The sequence below is a fragment of the Neomonachus schauinslandi genome, chromosome 3 (genome assembly GCF_002201575.2).
Source record: "Neomonachus schauinslandi chromosome 3, ASM220157v2, whole genome shotgun sequence".
In the NCBI taxonomy this organism is placed as follows: Eukaryota; Metazoa; Chordata; class Mammalia; order Carnivora; family Phocidae; genus Neomonachus; species Neomonachus schauinslandi.
In genome coordinates, this window is record NC_058405.1 from 46,256,254 (window position 1) to 46,263,140 (window position 6,887).

A 6,887-nucleotide genomic window follows, 5' to 3' on the forward strand; every position below is an offset into this window, starting at 1 on the left:
ATTTTTTTTTTAAAGATTTTATTTATTTATTTGACAGAGAAAGAGAGAGACAGTGAGAGAGGGAACACAAGCAGGGTGAGTGTGAGAGAGAGAAGCAGGCTTCCGGCTGAGGAGGGAGCCCGATGTGGGGCTCGATCCCAGGACCCTGGGATCATGACCTGAGCCGAAGGCAGACACTTAATGACTGAGCCACCCAGGTGTCCCTGTGGAATGATTTTTATAACTACTTTAATTTTTTGAAAGGTTATAGAATTATTCAAATTTGTTATTCTTGAATATATATATATTTATAAAAATAGGTTCATTTTAACTTTCTAAATTTTTGGTATAAAATTTAAACAATTTCTTATTTGCTGTTTGATCACGGTTACATCTATAAATATATTTTTTCATCCTTTCTTTTTTATTTCTTCCTCCCTCCCTCCTTTCTTTTCTCTGTCTCTCTCACAGGCATGCACACACACACACATACACACATGTACACACACCCGTTTTTTGCAACTCTGTTTTTGTATAAATCTTGGCACAGATTTGACAATTTTATTACACTTTTTACAACCCAAGTGGTTTGTTAAATCTGTTCCACTGTATTATTATATCCTAAATCATTAATCACTTCTATCATAACTATTTACTTTCTTTCTCTGTTTTTATTTTGTTTTTTATCTAATTGTGGTTAGGTGACGTAACTCCTTAATTTGTAGTTTATCAAAAGGTTTTAAGTGTATACCTTTTCTTAGTGAACCCTAACATTTTGATATAATTTTTTCTGTTCTATTTTTTTCAGTCCTATTTTTTTCAAGTTTTTCTATGGAATGTTTTTCTTGACCCATGAGTTCTTTAGAAGGATGCATTCTTAATTTATAACTTGGTGACTTTTTATTTTTAATATTTTTATCATTTATTTCGGGCTTAATTACTTTGTAATGCGAGAATGTGATCTATATTAAACAGACTCATTTAAAGTCTCTCTAACACTCATGTGACAGAGAGAGAGATAGAGAGAGAGGGAGTATGAGCAGGGGAGAGAGAGGGAGAGGGAGAAGCAGACTCCTCACTGAGCCAGGAGCCTGATATGGGGCTCGATCCCAGGACCCTGAGATCATGCCCTGAGCTGAAGGCAGATGCTTAACCATCTGAGCCACCCAGGCGCCCCCAGACTCATTTAAATTTGATTGCTTTCTGGCGCTAGTGTGTGTTTAAGCTTTTAAAGTCTTTGAAAATAATGTTCATTCCCCAATGTTATGAAACGTCCTCTTTGTATCATTTTTTCCAAGCTTGTAAATTGTGTTACTCAAATCTGTTATACTTAATGGACTTATTTTTCTATCTGGTCTGTAGTTTATTGAGAGATGTTTGTTAAACTCACCTATTTTGAAGGTGGATTTGTCAATTTTTGCATGTGGTTTTGTCAACTTCTGCATGTGGTTTTGTTAGTTTTTCTTCATTTCTATTAAAGCTATATTATTTGATATAAATAGATCGGAATTATTATGTCTTCCTTATGAATTGAATATTTCATGATGACATCCTGACCCTACTTATCTATTTCCTCAGTGTGGCAGATCGTATTTTAGAAAAATGACAGCAATGCTCTCTCCTGTCCCATATGCTTCTCTCACAATGTGACTTTGACATTCCTGCCATTGAAATTTGTATCTTTGTTCTCTCCTCTTGAATCTGGGAAACTCATAATTAAGGAGGAAGTAATACTATGTGCCTTCTAAAACTAGATTGTGAAGGCAATAGATTCCTTTTCATCTGCCATGCTGTGAGGAAACCCTAACTGAAGGACATGAGGAAACCACATGGAGAGTCCAGATGAAGGTACCATCTAAGCTGATACCGGCATCCACAGCAAGTCATGGGATAACCACTCTTCCAGATGATTCTTATTCTTTGCCAATGGATCATGCCCAGACTTTGAAACTTTCTAACTAGGCCTTCAGTTGTTGGGAATCAGGGATAGGCTGTCCCTGTGTTCTGTTTGGATTATTGACCCACAGAATCTGAAAAATAATGTTTTAAGCCACTATTTTGGGGGTGATTTGTTTTTGTTCAATGGAGTAATCTGATCACAATTAGTGACATCAGCATTTTTTAATTTATTATTTCTGTGAAGTACAGTTGTATAAAACTGAAGACTCAAAGTGAGCCGTAGGGTTGCTTTTTATGTCCTACATAAAAGAAATCTGGAGAAAGGCAGTCCAGGGCTGAAATGGCAGCTCCTCAGTTACCATGGAACAATGCTCCTTATCTCTTTCTCTTATGTCATTTTTAGCACGATGCTTTAATTTTCCTCTTCACCTCGTATCCACATGCCAGGCAGCAGGGAGGGAAAATGTGAGGAAGTGCAAAATGGGTCTCCCTTCCAATTGAGTGAATCTCTATTAAAGAGATTTCCTTGAAGCCACAGTTTATGCCTCATTGGCTACACCTACTGCAAGGGAGCTGGGAAAATGCAGTTTTAAGTTTGACAGATTGCCATTCTGAAGAAAATCAGTGTTCAGTTACTAAGGAAAACTGAGAGAATATATTTGAAGTACTTTCTACTAGCATTTTTTGCTGCAAGTGGTACGTCTTTTGTCTTACTCTAGCTATATCCTTATTGTTCTAGTATGTCACTTATAAATGATACATTGCTGGATTTTTTGCAATTGGACCATTTTTATATTTTATTAATACATTAATATTTACTGTGATTAGACTCCTATCTAAAAATTTATGTTTTTTTTCTATTATTGTGAATCCTTAGAACTTTAACAAGCATACAGACTTATCAGGGACTAAATATAATCAATATCTTTACTTTTCTCTGAAAAAGTGCAAGGACTGTGAAATAATTTAGTTCCTTTCTAGTTATATGCTATTTTCCTGTATTTATTTCTCTCATTTTAAAACCTCACAAATTAGAAAACCCTAATATTGACTTAGATTTATCTACGTGTCTCTTAACTTTCTTTCATCAGTGTTCTTTCTTACTGCTCAGATTTTGTTTTAGGGATAATTTTCTTTATCCTTGAAATACATCCTTTTGGCATTTCTTCATATTCTTTCCATGTTTTATAGACTCTGTTTTGACTAAAAATGTATTCATTCTTGAAATACGATTTCATTAGACATTTTGTTTTGTTTTGTTTTTAAAGATTTTGTTTATTTATTCCTGGGGGGGGGGGCGCAGAGGGAGAAGCAGGCTCCCAAGGAGCAGGGAGCCCAATGCGGGACCCGATCTCAGGACCCTGGGATTGTGACCTGAGCCGAAGGCAGACGCTTAACCATCTGAGCCACCCAGGCACCCGACATTTTTTTCTTTTTTGATCATTGTTTTGAAGTCATCATTCCACTGTTCTCTGGCTGCTATTATTTCATTATTATTTTTGTTTTTCTTGGTGTGGTTAGCTGTAGGAATAATTGTCTTTCTACTTTTTTTTTCTTTGTTCAATATTTTTTGTTTGGCAACCACTGTGCCAAATACTGTTCCAAGTTCTGAAGATACAACATTAGACGAAACATCACTGGCCTCATGAAATTTAGAAACTTATCAAAAGAAAAGAGAATTGAGAGACAATTTAAATATAGCAGGAGAAGTAGTGATGTATACAGTGTACAATGATGTGAATCCTATAGTAGCACCCGGGAATATTTATCCTCTGGTGATCCAGGGTTTTTTGGCCCTCAGCATCTTAGATGTAATTTTCTATATATAACCTGAATGAGAAAAATGGTAAAGGACTAGTTTGTTGATGAGGGGTGACTAGATAGCTTTGTAATTTTATCTTTGATACCAAGATACATAGTAACAAGGAAATTGTTTTCTGGCAGAATTATTTAAAAATAATTCAGAAGGTAATGTAATTTTTTAAATACCTGTAATGTTATAAATTTAAACTTAAAAATTAGCTTAAAGACTCTGATTAAATATTGAAAATAATGACGGTTTGGTTCTGACAGAACCAAAAAGCAGCTAGTGCCAGTGGAAATAAAGAAGTATGATGGCAGAGAGGAAGGAGATCGAATGAGCATGCATGGTGCCTAGTACGATCGTGGTATCTGCTTTAGATGGGTTCTTTTGACTATAGTAGGTGCATGATCTGACCTCTGTTGCTCTAGAAAAGAGGGATTTCTTGTTAAGGAAATGAGACAAAGACAGAAATCAAAATACAACCAGGCCTACTGTGTTCAGAGAAGGAAATTGGAGAGCTGTTAGCAAAGGATGCATTCTCTAAGGCAGATTCTGCTTGTTATTCTTTTTTCTCTTTCTCCTCTATTTGTCATCTCTTGTTGATATCTGGCCTGTTTCTGTTCTTTTCTAAGATTTTACTTATATTTTTGAGAGAGAGAGAGAGAGAGAGAGAGAGCATGAGCAAGGGGGGCAGAGAGAGAAGGACAAGCAGACTCCCCATTGAGTGCAGAGCCCCATGTGGCGCTCCACACAGGTGTTCCATCCCAGGACCCAGAGATCATGACCCTGAGACTAAGTCAGACAGTTAACCAGCTGAGCTGCCCAGGTGCCCCTCAGCTCATTTCTTGTATCTGCTTTGTTTACTTCATTCACTCAGCAGAAACAATAGAGAGTCCTCCTCAAAATACATGTAGTGCATTATGTGTGCACATATATGTTTCATTACCGGTAACTCTTTGAGATTGAAAGTTTGATATTAGATTCATTGGCAGAACGATTCAGGTGTTCTTTACTTGTCAGAAAATTCCCACTAAGATTTTTAGGATTAAGACTGAAAGTTACTATTTAATATGGAGGTTGTCTCTCTAGTCTGTCACTCACCAAATAAATGGCATAATGATGACTGTTAAATTTATGTGTATATTTCCTTTTGTATGTTCTTAATAAATGTTTCATTTTAGAATAGTTTTAGAACTACAGAATGAGGGATATCTGGGTAGCACAGTTGGTTAAGCCCTTTTCTCTTGGTTTCTGCTCAGGTCGTGATCTCCTGGTCGTGGGATTGAGCCCCAGATCAGCTCCATTCTTAACATGGAATCTGCTTGTGTTCTCTCTTTCCCTCTCTCTCTGCCCCTCCCACTTGTGCTCTCTCTCTCAAATAAATAAATCTTTAAAAAAATAAAAAAATAAAGACAAAAAATAAAAAGAATTACAAAATGATTGCAAAGGTAGTATAGAATTCATGTATGCTCACATGCACTTTCCTCCACTAGCAACATTTTACATTAGTATGATATATTTTTCACAATTAATGAGTCAATATTGATGCATTAATATTAACTAAAGGCTATAATTTATTCAGATTTCTTTAGTTTTTCCATACTGTCATTTTTCAGTTCCAAGATCCCAACAAAAATGCCACATTGCACTTAATAATTGTGTCTCCTCAGGCTCCTCTCGATTGCAGTTGCTTTTTTCTTTTGCTGCTTCTTTAACTTGAAAAAAAATATTCAGGCTTTTTTTTTTATTATTTGTTTCAAAATTCTTATTGATAGAGCTTCAGAAAGTGTTTTGTAAGTGTACAGTAAGATTAAAAGCTTAATTAATTCTGTAGCTTAATGGAAGTATGAAATCATATGCAAAATGAAAAGCAAGGGTAAAAATATCCATAAAAAATAAACCATTATTTTAAAAAAGAATGACATTTGATGCCCTATGATCCTGATATTCTTTTGAAATTGTTTTATTTGCACATCTATTCACAGTTTTACTGATGAAATAAATTATTGCTACATTTAGCATGTACTTAATTAAACATTATAAAAGCTACAAGTCATGTTTGTTTAAAGTCATTTCATAATTTTAAATTTAATTATCTGAAAATTATCAATCACTTTATTAGTCAATACTTGAAATCGCATGCATGTCAGTATAATTATTAATGCCAGCCCATTTACCAGCTCATTTACTCTGGCTATGCACAATTTTGTGTGACATTTAAAAAAGAACACTGTTTTCATAATGATACAATCATTTTTCTGAAGATCAACAAAAGATTATTTCTTATAATTCTGTTACTTACTATTTTCCTGACTAAATTCATAGACTGAGAGGAACCAGATGGTAATGGAAAATATACCAGTGGTAGTCTATTTAATTGGTATTTTAAATTGTCTTTCTTTCTACTCAGAAGAATCTATATTTTATTTTTTGTACTGCTACAAAGCAAGAAGATGCAATCTCTTACATTTTATGATACTTTTACATCCATTTTTCATTTGAATCTCACAAATATTCTGTGATATAAGTAAGGTAAACATAAACTCAACATCACCAGGGTTCATCTACCTTTGAATATAAATGTAAGCAAATAAATATTAATACACATATTTACTGGCTCATCTAACTACATTTGCAAAATGTAGGACTTCCATTTCTTTCCTCACAAAATTCTTCCAGTTTTTTTACTGTGTGCTTCTTGATGAAGTCCAATCTTAAAAAACCACGGGGCGAGAATGCAATTTTGATGCTGACGTTTTTAAATATTTGATTGATTGTTCTTAGAATTTATACATTGCATCTGCTCTTCTCTTTGCATCGTTTATTTCTTCATTTAAATATATTTATATAATGCCTACTATGTACCTACCTCTGCTTCATATGTGATGGTTTTAGTGTTGAAAAATAAACTGGTTTTTTGACTTAACAAATTTTTAAAAAATATTTATTTATTAGAGAGCACAGGCAGGGAAAGCAGTAGAGGGAGAGGGAGAAGCAGGCTCCCCCTTGAGCGGGGAGCCTAACACGGGGCTTGACTTTACAAATTTCATATTTTTATAGCAATTGACAAATAATAAGCAGGTAAATAAGACATAGATTGGATAATTTAAAAAAAGTGATGGTTGCTGTGATGAAAATGAAATACTGTTATGTGAGAAAGAGTAACATGGTTGTTATTTCAGTGGTGTGTAAATTAAGACTCAGT